Here is a 14,651-nt window from a genome sequence, read left to right as displayed (position 1 = left end):
TAATCAATAGCGGAGCTAATCCATTCAGAATCTGAGCCGGGGCAGGATCAAGGGGGGAGCCGGACTTACATTTTAGAAACAGGGACAAAGCGTGATCTTCAGACAGCGGTTTAAAAGAGGTAAATGCTATAGCGCAGGTGGTGTCATTGGCTGAAGTAGCTGCTATAGGAGTCTGTTGAATAGTTGCCGTAATGTTCACAATTTTCTCAAAAAAGAAGTCCGACAAGCCATTGCTAAGTAGTTGGCTAGGGGTGACAGGGCATGCCAAAGCAGAGGGGTTTGCGAACTCCTTAACAATATTAAAGAGCGTCTTGGTGGAATTTTCAGCTCTTTTAATTTTGTCCGTAAAGTACTGTTTCATGGCAGTACGTTTGAGTTTGTGGAACTCTTTAAGAGCTGATCTGTAGAGGGCTTTGGACTCCGGGTCGTAAGAACGGCGCCAGATACGTTCAAGTTTTTTGCATTTACTTCTGTTATCCCGTAACGTCATTGAAAACCAAGGAGCTGAGGGTTTAGAACGTAAGGAGGAAAGGTTCTGCATAGGGGCAATTTGTTCAATGGCAGCAGAGAGATCATTATTAAAGGTAGATGTGACTACATTAAGATCATCATCAAGAGGATCAGAGCTGTTCCTAAACAAATGTTCCAGAGCCGTACAGGTAAGTTTATGCCACTTTCTACCCTGATCTCTGATAGTCGGATTCATCTTAGGTGGAGAGAGAATAGATATTTCAAACGGGATCAAGTAATGGTCCGACCACATAAGGGGCATAGGTGGGAGAACCTTAAGGTCAGACCAACTTGAAAAAATTAAATCAAGGGTGTGTCCTGCAGAGTGAGTAGGGCCTTTGACTTTTTGGGTTAAATTCAAACCTTGCATGGAGTCTAAAAGATTTTTGGCACGTGTACAGTCATATACATCAATATGGTGATTAAAATCACCTAGTACCATAAAGTGAGGATGTTTAAGGGAGAGATCAGCAATAGCCGCCAATAATGAGGCAATTGCAGGCTGGGGAATGTTAGGGGGGCAGTATACCAGGGCGCCTGAAAATATGGCAGTGGAGGCATCTGAGATGGAGAAGTATAGTGCCTCTATAGATCCTATATTGGGGATTTTCCTAGAGGTGATAGTTAAATGATTCTGTAAAATGACAGCAATTCCGCCTCCAGACTTTCCTCCCTCGCGGCTAATTCCCATTAGGCGATAGCCAGGGGGTGTGGCCAGAGCAATATCTGGGTTAGAAGAGTCCTTGATCCACGTCTCTGTGAGAAAAAGTAGATCCCAGGACGTCTCAGAAAGTAGTAGCCATATGTCATTAGAATGACACGGCAAAGAGCGGCAGTTCAATAAGCCAGCCGTGTAAAGTCGGGTAAGAGTGGGAGGAATACATGTAGGAGAAGTGATGGATTTATTATTCATAAAGGAGAAGGTGCAATGCTTACATTTAAAATGAGAACAGGTAGGCGAGGTCAGGTTACAGCGTGCCTGGGGAATACAAGCTTCCTTGTTCAAGGCCATCAGCTGGGATCTAGACCAGGAGTGTCTTTGGCTAGAATGGGAACCGGCAGCATAACTGGCCCTAGGCCCGGGACTGGCACGGACGGGCGCAGACAGGCTTGCCTTTGGCGAGCCTTCGGCGCGCCGCCGGCGCGCCCGCCCGCTGCGCCTCCTATGCCAGGGAACCATTTTATGCCTGTGTGGTGGGAGGGGCCGAGCACTAGACCGCTCTCCAGCTCCTCGCCTCACTCAGGATGGCGCCCGAAGTCGTCAACCCCACGCAGTACCTAATCGTCTGCAATGGGCGCTTCGAGGAAGACAGTGGGTTCCAGCAAGTGAGTAAGAACTCAGCGTGCGCGAAACCTAATGTTTTTAAGTAAAATCAAACTCAGCATAAAAACGAGTAAAGTGCAAGTACAGTTATAAAATAGAGTAATCAAAAATCACAGTCTCTACATACGCTCCCACAGAGTCCCGGCTTCCGCCTCAGGACCAACCCATTCACCATCATCTTATTGTGTTTGCTTTGTTCACCCTAAGTTGGCAGGGTATACCCAGATGTGGGTCCCTTGCTCACTTTGCCACTGGATTCAAGCTAGCCTGGCCGATGAGGGGTGTTAACCCAAAACCGGCCCCAGGATGCCTGTTTCCGGTCCAGAGAAGACCTGACTTGGCAGTTCGGGCTGGAATGTTCCCATGGGGAACAGGGTCAAGACTGATTTAGATGTGCTTTGTCTGAACTGGGGTGGCAAAGTGAGCAAAAGAATGTTGATGGATTCAACCCAGATGTAATACTGACTGGAGGTGAGTGTCTGAACAGTGTCAGTGTTCTGTCCATCATCTTATTATGTTTGCTCTGCATTCAATACCAAGGCACACTTTAGAAATTACAAATGAGTGGTGTGCTCTTTATTTTTCTCTACCTGAAATGTGAAGCAATCGACTAGTAGCTTACTACTCTTCTTTTCATGCTCCCAATGTCCTTGTAGATGTTCATCATTGATGTCTTCCATCACCTGATGTTTTCTTATGACTGTGTTCGTCATAGAAGATTGGTCATAATGACATAATACCAGAGCCTTATTTGAGCCAGTGGCTGTAGGTGGGGGCCAACACTCCTTTTTGGGAAGGGGCACTTACCTGGCCTTATCAGGCTTGGATCCAGGGAAAGAGTGGAAAAAACAAAAATAGGAAAGGGGGAGGAAGTAAAAGAAGGCAAAAAAAGTGACAACTTAGGGATGAAAAAGAACCTGCAAGAGTGAAATAAAGGGGCAGGGAGTGTATAGTGGTTGACGAAAGGAGCATGAATTAAACTCAAGTTCACACAGCCTTGGTAATAAGTAATCACTGCCATAGAAAGCGCCCACAAGCTTCTGAGAAAATATTTGGGCAAACACACTATTATTTTAAGCATTAAGCACTGCATAATACAGAAATAATTTTAATTCCATGTATTTGTAGCTGGCAATACAGTTTCTCGGCTAGCGATAGCTTTACAGTGCCCCGTTTGATAACATTACTCTTTTTTTTCAAAATCTGTTATCCCTCAAAATCTGATTCTAGATATTGAAACTAAAGTCAATCTTTTATTAATTGTTCCTTTGAGGCTTTTGTCTAGACTTATGTCTACTAACTAGAGTATTGACTTCTTATTTAGGTAAACTGCATCAGAGTTTGGTAGCATTATCAACTTTAAATAATGTAAGAGACCCGCCCATCCTTGCAGGAAGATGTCATGAAGGAGACAGTTTTGCTTCATTCACCCAGTTAATAATGACATAATAATCATCTATAAAATTTTCAATTAACATGCTTTTAATTCACAAATCGGTATGTTACTTACAGTGATCACATCTAACTTTTGTTCCTTTGTCGTCCCTGTAGCAATAATGAAAAAACAATTTTGGTGGATCATTATTGTACTTGTGGCGCATGTAACAAACATTAAACAGATGAATGATATTACAAAATTAGTTTACCTGGCTTGTAGGTCTTTGCTCTGGAAGAATCAGAAAGAAAAATTGATAGATAAAGTCCTGTGGCAATCAATTACAAAGTCAATGTGCATTATATATCTATGTGTACTGTGGGCTATAAAATAGTTACTTCTTTTTTCAATTAGTGCCACATAATTGAGTCCTACCACTCTGCAAATAAAACTAGTTACTGTGGGAGCAGGTCCCACCTACAAATTTACATCCCAAAAATTTACCTCAACAGAACTCCCATTTTGATGAATTGGAAACAGAGTTAAACCTCAATTTCATGAGACAAGATGTCCACGAGGTTAGGCACCTCCCAACAGGTCAGAAATACAGTTAAGTGAGGTCCCACACAATAATTGATTTCTGGTTGAGCAGAATAGATTTGAAAGGTTTATTACAAAAATTAAAGATATTTGGAAAAGAATTGATAAATGCCAACGCATAAAGTCTTTGCCATGGAAGATTGCATATTAAAACATTAAAAATGCAAAATCATTGTGGCATGATCAAAAGTGTTCCACACTCAGCAAGTAAGAGATTTTACACTACTGTCAACCAATTTTAGCATACTTCATTTTTTGACAATGGAAGAAAGAATGGTTGTTAGGACCACGTGTTTCAGCAGTGAGCATTCACTCACTAAGTCTTCCTGAGCATGTAACATTGCACAGACTACTAGGCAGGAATACAACACATATGCTTTTAGTAACTTACCTGAGGTAACGTGTGTTTTCAACTAATGTGTGAGGAAATATTATGTCACAACACGGGGAAGATGAGATTCCAGGACTGGATCATTCTCAGATAATAGCCGAAGGGAAGTGCCATTGAAAGAAGAAATTACTTCATTTGTCTTAGATAGGTGAAAAGATGCTTTCTCCAAAACCTTTAACTTTGGAAAAATATTGAAATAGGAGGTAAGCCAACAAGAGATCCAACATGTAGGGATTTTCTCCTCCTACCCTTTAACCCTTGTGGAGGATGCTGTCTCTTCAAATGAATGGTACAATTCCTAAGCTGTTTATTCATCATTCTAACAACGGTTCCCAGGAGAGTAGGGCAACTACTGTACCCCTGACCCAGGCCTCTGGGTAGGGTTGCTCACCACCCTGCCACGCACCAGGCTCTGGCTTTTTAGGGTAAGGTACAGTGATGGTCCAGCACACCCAAGTCCAGATGACACAGATGACACATTAGAGTGGGGTGCTCGTGCAGAAACAACAATTCACTGCTGGGGGAGGAGCCTAGCGCGCATCCAAGATGGTCGCGTGAGCACAGGGCTCCCCGGACCCTTTCTGCTCCTCGGAATATATCCTGAGACTATCCTGATTTGGTGTATGGAATCTGGGAGATGAAGACCAGCTGATCATATATCTCTTTTCAAAACTCTAATCGGACCTGGGAATCCTGAGTTATCGTCGCCGGAACTTTTGGGACCCACCCGACGGAGGTGGCCGGGGTGAAGGTGACCCGTGGGGCCGGGCTGCAATTGAACAACAGCGGCCTCAGCGCGGTGCCAGTTACCGATTCAGCACTTTCGGTTTCGGTTTTGGCCTTCAGGAGATCAGCTGGCGTGCGTGTTCAAGGTGGCGAGGTGCCTCCCGGGCCTCTGCCCGAGGTTTGCTTTCATCTGCTACTGGCGGGTCTGACGCCTCCGGCCCCTACACCGACGGTTTGTGGTCCTTTTGCTGGCACCCACGCACCCCTTGATCGGAGGTCCCATTGAGTGACTGCGCTCACATGGCGGGCAAAGGGGGTCCGGAGGGGCGCAAGACCAAGGCTTCACTGCGCGGGGGAGCGGTCCAGAGCAACAACATGGACCGCTATACCCAGGGCAGGAGGTCCCCTGGCGCTGCTGGCCTCTCCCCGGATGCTGCAGGGGGAGGCACGACCGTCGCTGCGGAACCTTCCCTGCAGGACATTATGGGCGCCATCGAGGGCATCAGGGAAACTATCGCGACGCAATATGAGGCCCTGGCCCGTAAGATCGACACTGTCGCGATCGACGTCACCCTGATTCGGGCCGACCTCTCTAAAACCAACGAGAAGGTCCAGGCCCTTGATGCACGGACCTCCACCCTGGGTGCGGAGGTGTCGGATCTGCGGGCCGCGCTTGGGGACATTAGAGTGGTCAACGACCATATGGCCCGGCGGCTTGAGGACTTCGAGGGACGGGCCCGACGCAACAATATCCGCATCATTGGGGTACCGGAGTCCTCCGACAGCCGCCCGGTGGACCTCGTGGTCGAGGAACTTATCCTGCAACAGCTGTCCCCGGTTGGCCTAAGCAAATTCTTCGCTGTGGAGCGGGCCCATCGAGTTCCGGGCGGCCGGCCGCGGCCGGGGGCCCCCCCGAGGCCTATCGTGGCTAAACTGTTCCACTACAGGGACCGCGATGCTATTCTGCAGGCTTCACGGACCCGTGGCCCGGTCCGCTACGAGAACTCGACCATCAATTTTTATCCGGACTTCACGCAACTGGTCCAGAAACAGCGGATGGGATTCCAAGGGGTGAAGCGCCGTCTCCGCGAGCTAGGCCTGAAGTACTCAATGATCTACCCGGCGAAACTTCGAGTGGAGCATGGAGAGCGGACAGCCTTTTTTGACTCTCCTGTGGCCGCAAGTGACTGGCTGGACTCGCTGCCGGACGGGGGTGGCCGGCCCGGGCCCTCTGGGGGCACCGCAGGTGACGGGTCCCCTTAGACTGACCTTTGGTCCTTACTTTTTGCGGCTTGGCACTGTACAGTTGGGTCTTACTTCTTTTGCATACTGTGCTTTACCAGGACCCGTGAGGGGTGCGGGCGGGTACGGGTCCCTTTCCTCCTCCGGGGTCTTTTTGTAGAATGGGGTTAATGGGGCGACAGGCACACTGCAAGTTGGGGGGGGTCTTTGGCCCGCAGGGGTGCAGGGTGGGGGGCGTTGGACTTGGGGTGGGGTTGGGGGGGAAGAGGGGTTGTTTAGTTGTGTGTTTTTTGTTTACAAGGCGAGGTATTGATTTTTATCCATATTTGGGAGCGGTGCTGCGGGCTGGGGGCCTCTTGAGCTATTGGATGGGATGGGGGGAGACGGGTTGAGGCTTATGTCATGGAACGTCAATGGGTTGGGGGACCGTATTAAGCGGGGTGTTGTACTGCAATATTTGCGTCGTTTGACTCCTGATGTGGTGTTTCTCCAGGAGACGCATTTGGTCGGCAATGTCTGCCATGCGATGAACAGGGGGGGATACCGCCTCGTAGCCCATTCTGGTTTCACAACTGGCTCCAGGGGGGTGGGCATTCTCCTGCGAACCTCCCTTCCGGTGGAGATCACGAGGATAGTCTCGGATGACAGGGGGCGCTATGTGTGTTTGACTGGGAGGTGGGAGGGGCAGCCCCTTACCCTGGTTTCAGTCTACGTCCCCCCGGGCCTCCAGAACTCCACCTTCACTGACTTGGGTCGAATGCTGCTTGACCTTCCGGACGGCCTCCTGCTCATGGGCGGGGACTTTAATTCTGTGGTTTCGGGTGAACTGGATCGTCACCCACCTAGGACCCTCCCCGCTGCCCAGTCATGGCTGGGTGGGATGTTGGAGACCTTCGGCTTGGTGGATAGTTGGAGACTATTGCATCCGACCCAGTGTCAGTTCACCTTTCATTCGGGGGCGCATGGGAGTCTCTCCAGGTTAGACTACTTTCTTATGCCCGCGGCGCAGACTGGTCGGATTCGAGAGGTCAGACACCTGGCGCGTGGTATCTCCGACCATTCTCCGCTGTGGCTTCTCTTTGACACCGGGTCGCGGTCCGCAGGTCGGATAGCTCCCATTAACCCCTGGTACCTGCGGGACCCTGTGACTCGTGACAGCCTGGTTAAGGCCATGGACCAATACTTCAGTGAAAACGAGGGGTCGGTGTCGTCTGCGTTGTCCCTTTGGGAAGCCTTTAAAACTGTGCTACGCGGACACGCCCTCGCCCAGATAGTGGTGGCCAAGAAGGTTAGGAGCGAGGCGGTGGTAAAGCTGGAGACTGACATCTCGGGGCTGGAGTCGGCCCTGGAGGCGAATGTTACTCCGGACGGACTACATGCCCTTAGCCTGAAACAGTTCGAATATAGGTCCCTGGTCACTGACGCGGCCAAAACTATGTATAGGGAGCGGCAGGGCCGATTGTATGACGCGGGGGACAAGGCGGGTAAGTTGATTGCGTGGCTGGACAAAAAAGAGAGAGTGAATCGTGTGGTCCCCGAGTTGCGTGCTGCGGATGGTGTGTGTGTGACTGAGCCGGATGAGATTGTGGAATGCTTCGCTGATCACCTCCGGGCGGTGTACTCCCCGGTGACTGACAGGGACGAGGATGACTCTCGCCTCCTACTGAGAGATATTGCTCTGCCCGGCCTGTCCGTTGAGGACCGGGAGCGGTTGGACGCCCCCTTATCGTCGGATGAAATAGCGACCGCGATTCGTTCCCTTCGCTCGGGCAAGGCTATGGGTCCTAACGGTCTGCCCATTGAACTATACAAATTGCGGCCTGATAAGCTTGCGCCCTTCCTCGGCCGCATGTTCCGCGACTCTCTTGCGGCGGGTTCCCTTCCTGCCGACCAGCGCTTGGCCACTATAGTCGTTATTCCCAAGGAGGGCAAGCCTCGTGACCGCTGTACCTCTTACCGGCCTATTTCACTGCTCAATGCGGAGCCTAAAATCCTGGCGAAAGTCCTGGCCAATCGATTGTTGAGTGTAGTGTGCGACCTTATTCATCCGGACCAATGCGGCTTTATCCCGCACCGCAACACCGCTCTTAACTTGCGGCGTCTGCACGGGGTCCTCGCCAGGGCGGAGTTCCTCCCCGAACCGGCCGTGCTGGTTTCTTTGGATGCCACGATGGCATTTGACACTATTGAGTGGCCATTCCTCTGGGCCGTCTTGGATAAATTCGGCTTTGGAGAGGGATTTATTGGCTGGGTGAGGCTCCTTTACACGGGACCCATGGCTCAAGTGGTGGTGAATGGGCGGGTCTCTCGGCCCTTTGCCCTTGGCAGGGGCACGAGGCAGGGGTGCCCGTTGTCCCCGTTGCTTTTTGCTCTCGCCCTGGAGCCACTCGCTGCCTGGCTCCGTTGGGAGCCCTCGCTTAGAGGGATCCGGTGGGGCCCGGGCTTTGAAGATCGGGTCTCGCTGTATGCGGACGACATTCTCCTGTACCTCACCTCACCGCGGCAGTCACTCAACGTCCTCTTTGACGTTCTGACCTCCTTTGGGAACAATTCGGGTCTCACGATCAATTGGTCTAAATCCTGCGTTTATCCCATCGCTGGTGGTCCTCCTCTCCTGCCGCCTCGGCTCCCGATTCAAATATCTCTGAGCGGCTTTAAGTACCTGGGGATATACGTTTCGCTGGACCCGGTGGCTCGCTACGAGCAGAATCTTCTGCGTCCACTTCGGCGGCTGCGGGAGGACACGGCCCGGTGGTGCAGGCTGCCCCTGTCCCCGCTGGGTCGGGCCGCGCTGTTTAAAATGATGTCCCTTCCCAGGTTCCTCTATGCACTCCAGAACTCCTTTGACGTTATCCCAGTGGCCTACTTTCGGGAGGTGGAGAGCCTGCAGAGGAGACTGGTGTGGAACGGCCGGGCGCGTATTGCTCTTGCCAAGCTCACTCTCCCCTGGTATGACGGGGGCATCGCGCTTCCTGACATTCGCAGGTACTATTGGGCCTCGCAGCTATCTGCCATTAACCACGCCACGTATGCGCCCGGCTTGAATCCGGCGTATGAGATGGACAAGTTCCTGCTTCCCGGCGGGAACTACAACAGGGCACTTTATTCCCGCCTGGCTGACCGGACCCTTACGGGTCCTACTAAGATTGCTGTGCGGACCTGGAGGGCTGCCACTGCGGCCACGGGCTGGAGTGAGCGAATGACATGTGCTACTCCCTTGTTTGCCTCCGACCGCCTGGGCAGCTTGTGGACCACCAAGGGGTTTGACCAGTGGGACACGATTGGTATCAGCAAAGTGGGAGACCTGTGGCACAAGGGCGCGGTCAAGACTTTCGCGGTGCTCCAGGCCGAATACGAGCTGACCGACAGGGAGTTCTTCCGCTACGCCCAGGTTCGACACGCCCTGCTCTCGGTCTTCGGGGAGGGGACCAAGATCCCTGTTTCCTCGCCCCTCGAGGACCGCGTACTTGACGGACATGTCCCTGATAGTACTATTTCTTTAATTTATAAAAAATTGATTAATCACCGGGCGGATCTCCTGGTGCGCCTTCGGGGGGCTTGGACTGGGGATGGGGTTGAATTGGACGACGAAGACTGGCAGTCTGCACTGTCGTCCCCCAAGGAGGTTGCCATTCCGGCTCGTCTCCGGTTGGTACAGCTCAAGATTCTCCACCGGGTGTATGTCACGGGTCCGCGCTTGGTCGCGATGGGATTCTCCGACGACGGACTCTGTAAACGAGGCTGCGGGCTCAGCGCCACCTTTCTTCATATCCTTTGGGAGTGTCGCGAGGTGGCGGACTACTGGCGCCGGGTCCACACGGTTATGGGACAGGTCACCGGGGTTGTGCTGCTGCCGGAGGTGCGTCGCTGTGTCCTGAATGTGTGGGAGCCCAATGACTACAACGCGGCTCAGACTCGATGGGCGGCCCTAGGGAACATGATTGCCAAGAGGGATATAGCGCAACTTTGGGGCGCTCAACGGCCGCCCACCGTGTCAGTATGGAAGGAGAATATGGACTGGTGTATGTTTCGGGAGAAGACAGTGTATGTGGCCCGTGGCAAGCCGGGGGCATGGGGTAGAATTTGGGGTCAATGGAATGCGTATCGCGGAGGCATCTGTACGACCCCCTGGTAGACACTGATATCGCCATGTCCCCCTGACCCTTGACGGCTCCTAGCGCTTTTTGTAACAACCACATATGGACGTTCATCTCCCTTGACCCCCTTCCCCCCCCCCCTCCGTCCCCGGCCTCCCGGTACTCCTCTCTTTAGCGGATTGCTCAAATGTTCTGACTGGAGTTTCCCGGGGGGAGCCTGAACCGCACTGGTATCCCTCGTAACTCGCCTTTTGTTTTTATTGTTTTTCTTTTTGTTTCTGTTATTGTTGGACTGACGCTTGCTGTTCTTCGAGGACTATCTTGAGCCACTGCGGGGCAGTGCCCTGGGAACGGATTGCAGCCTTGATATGTGTATATTTCCTTATGTACCTAGCGGCCGGCCCGGGTGGTTGTAGGCCCATAATTGTAACCGAATTATTGTTCAATAAAAACTTTTTCCAAAAAAAAAAAAACAATTCACTGCTGGTTCACAGCTCCTGTCACAAAACAAAATGCTAGACGCTGTGTAGGGGAGCTCGGCAGACTCTAGAAAACCTTGTGCCGGCAGAGAAAAGAAGCAGCGCCGGCATGAGCAATCCCGGCTGCTTCTGCGGTCCCCCCTCAGTACATAGTACACAAAAGAATGCAACGCATGTATGCTGGAGGAGCAACTCTTCCTTCACTACACTGCTCAAGAGCACAGAATCAGACCGCCAACACTTCAGGTAATGTTTAGCACAATTGGGCTAATTGTGGCAAAATGTGAACACTTTGGAAAAGAATACGTAGAAGAGCCATGAAACACCTAAATGCGCATATAAAAGTCAAAATACTCGTTATGGTATCTTGGGCCACTAGGTCCACATGCTGGACAAGTAACCACCCAGACACGGTAGTGGGGTACTAGAACTGGGCCGGGGCACGTGCGCCCGGCCCCTTTTATTTGCAGGGTCACCTGACCGGTGATGCCTGTGGTGGGTGGGTGTAAAGTGTGGGGCACAGCAGGCAGAAACACTAGAACGTGTCCAGCCGGACACTACATCCCTCCCAAACTTTAATAAAAAGAAACAAACAAAAGTCCAACCTGTAAGAAAACAAATGAACTACACATCGCACCAAATGAGTCTCTTCAAGCTATCATCCAGGCAGCACTGGAGCTTTGGACCGCATGGTCAGGATGCTTTAGTACGCCTTGGCGATGTACTTCAGACTGGCCTGGTCTCGTGGTGTTGGAGTCTATGTACAAAATTCAAATATCGGTGCATCTGGAGCAGTGGTGGAGTCCACTCTGGAGATCTCTCAGGCGCTCAGGTCCCGGTGGACGACAAACCTACAGCTGTTGGAGATGATCTCTGAGTGTGAGGCCTTTTTCTTGGAGGCGACGTGCTTGATGGTCTTCCTTGCTCCTGACAGCCAAGCAACTTCAGCCCTGCCTCTCTCGCCTGGACTCTTCTCTCACTGGAGCCTCCTGGAGGGCCTTCCTGCCGGACTGCCATGGGACCGTGTGGACTGTGCAGGCTTCATGTAAGCCGTACGAAGGTGTCGCTGAGGAACTGCCAACAGGACTCACAGCCAAGTAGCTCATGTAGCCGCAGAGGGTGGTGTCTCTATCTAGATGTTCTCGCCGTCAGGACTCAGGTTCTGTGCCTTCCTCTGATGATCTTTGGGTGCCCAGTCTTCGACTGTGACCTCCATGCTTCCTGTGCCTGTCGTGGAGCTGCTGGCGACGCATCTCTCCTATTCGGATTCCCCTCTCTCAGGAACTCCGTCAAGGCCCTTGCCCCTGGATTGCCACGTAACCACGTGGGCAATTTCATAGGCAGCGCTCAGGATTGCTGTGGAACTCCCAACAGGGCCACGGCCAAGTCTTGTGTGATCCCAAGGGTGGATATTCCAATGGACAGATATGCTCTACTTCGGCAGGCTTCAGGTTGACGGGGGCACACAATAGGTTCCTGGGTGGTTCGCCTCAGTGACCTCTGGGTGTCTGGAGTGTGGGGATCCACTCTGTTGGTGCGATGCTCCTTGGTAATGATGCACCTAGAGGACAATGACAAAACAGTGATTTTCCTTCAGTTGGGCAACAGGCGGCGATCTCTTGTCTTGGGTGACCTTGTGGAGTGAGGAGGATTGGAGAGACTTTGTGGCCACTTGCAGTTATCTTCCAGCAGGTGCTAACGATACCAAGTAGCCGGTGACCGGTGAGAGGACGGTCGAACTGCGAAGCATGGAGCCTGGACGCAGATCGCGCTTGCTAGCGGCTTACAGTTGGTCCTCCCGTGAAGCTGTCTCCAGTGATGTCCCTGCACCCCGGTGGCTGGCTTGTGCTGATGAACATCTTCTCCAGTGCTGGCACAAGTCCTCTGTCCTGTCGCTCTTCTCTGTTCCATCTTGCGCACTTGTGGCGGTTGTCTGCCCTGTGGCGGTGTGCCACTGTTCTTTCTTCCTTTGCGGAGTGGCGTCCTGCCACTCTCTCTTCCTCTTTCCGACCAGGTCCTCAGTTGGATGTGGCATCCTACCACCTGTTTGCACCACATGGACATCTCGCTGGTCGCGTCCAGTTCTTGGGACAGTCTTCAATTTTCTAAGGACCTGTCGCAGGTCTATCCTATAGGTAGGACGTGCTTCTTCTCCTTGAGGACCTCTTGCAGACCCTTTCCCCTCCTCAGGGGTGTTCGCGATGCTCCTCTTCTCTTCACTCGAGGGTGTCGTGCTTGCGCCTCGAGGCTGCGCCATTGTGGCACTTGATCCTGCCTCCGTTCAGGCATGCTTGGCAGGGTTGGTCACTTCATGTGATGCACTCCTTGCTTGTGGTGCGATGTGCCGTCCGACCACGTGTTGCCTGTCGTCATAGCACATGTTGCGGTGGCGGCTTGCCACATGGAGTGTGTGACTCTCCTCTTGCCTGTTTTGGGCCTCTGGCAACTCCATCTTGAGGCAGTGAGAGGTAGGACACTCTGTGCTGTCTTCGGCCGACTGTGGAGCTTTGCTTGCATGGTGGAGATGTGGAGGATCTCCCTTCCGTCTTCAGCAGTGCTCTCTCTCCTGGGCGCCTGTCCGTGTCGTCAAGTTTGCAGGTGCAGACTTTGACATGAGTCTTTGGTCTCTCAGGCCTTCATGGGTGGCCTCTTCTGGCCCTTGGCATGCCCGTAATCCTGGCTTGTGGGGATGGCCTTCACCACTGGGGGCATGCAAGCACTCCTCTTGCTTTCTGTGGCGTCCAAAAGCCACATGGAGGTTGCACACTCTGCGCACGTTCTTCTAGTGCTTCATGCAGGGCTTACTGCTTTCTTAGCTACTTAATGCTTCTCTGCGCTGGGGCATCTTTGGGCTTCTTGGCACTCTTTCAGCCGGTGTTCAGTCTTTCCCATTCCGCATCGCTTAGGCAGTCCACTGAGGGAGTGCTGCACTCTCTTCTACCAGTCTTTTTGTGGTGATTGCCTAGAATGCAGTATGTAAAGTCTTATGGGTCTCTCTTCCTTTTACTGGCTGCCGTTCAGGCACATGGCAGCTGTGCGTGCAGGCACTTCTGTCAGGATGTCTTGTTACTTACTTGTGATGTGCAGAAACCAGCCGGTGTGTGCTTCCTCAGCGCTGGGGCAGCACTTTCATCAGCGCTGCAATGTCTCTACCTGCTGCCACTGCAGGTTCTTCTTCCCCCACATTCATAACCATCAAGGTCTTGCAGTCTCTTGACGTACTTTTGTCCGTTATCTTGGTTGCAGAAGCTTTCCCCTACTTGGTGCTTACTGTGTGGGTCAACAGTCTCTCCCCTCAGACCCTAGGCATCCCACAAGGGCATTCACCGTTCACCTAGTCAGTCTCTGTGGTGTGCTTCGTCGGGGCTGCATTCCTTGTCTGTCACTTTCCTGGGTCCTGAGAATGCTGGTGCTGTGTATTTTTTTCATACTATGCCGGTGCAGTGGGGCTGATTGTCTTTATTTATATGCTACGAGTGCTTCTTTATTTAAATGCTACGAGTGCTTCTTTATTTTAATGTAGTGCTGCTCACCATCACTAGGTGGCACTGCAGGTGATTACTGAGAGGCCCAGCAGCTTTCTTTATGCTGCAGGCCTACTTGGTAGGAGGCCACGGCAGCCCTCCTGATGCTGCGGGCCCCGTTGTTTAGGGAGACGGGGGTGCAGTGGTTGGCACGATGCAGGAATTGCACCTTTGTCAGCAGATGATATCGGCTCTTGGCTAGCCACGCAAGGTTTCTCCTTCACGCTGCAGTTGAGAACAGGCAGTCCGTAGAGGAGTACACTGCCATTCAAGCCTGTTCCTGCTGCATGTCACTGGTCACAGCTTCCATTCTCTCACTGGGGAACAGGGAAACAGCGGTGACTTCCCCATTTTTGCAGGCAACGAGATCAAGGGGCAACGAG

At 52.2% G+C, this 14,651-nt stretch overlaps 1 pseudogene across 1 annotated transcript in view; it reads right to left on the bottom strand.

Annotated features, from left to right (window-relative positions):
- The window catches only part of LOC146797602 (cadherin-related family member 3-like), a 706,232-nt pseudogene that overhangs the window by 55,994 nt on the left and 635,587 nt on the right, over positions 1-14,651 (bottom strand). Inside the window, exons 17-18 of the transcript XR_014969047.1 lie at positions 3,481-3,500; positions 3,345-3,379 (exon numbers count right to left, since the gene is read on the bottom strand). The product of XR_014969047.1 is annotated as a cadherin-related family member 3-like (transcript). The remainder of the gene's footprint in view (positions 1-3,344; positions 3,380-3,480; positions 3,501-14,651) is intronic.

Source organism: Triturus cristatus, chromosome 9, assembly GCF_964204655.1.
Source record: "Triturus cristatus chromosome 9, aTriCri1.1, whole genome shotgun sequence".
Lineage (NCBI taxonomy): Eukaryota > Metazoa > Chordata > Amphibia > Caudata > Salamandridae > Triturus > Triturus cristatus.
The sequence above is the reverse complement of the archived record's forward strand: the minus strand, read 5'-3'. Positions and strand labels throughout refer to the sequence as shown.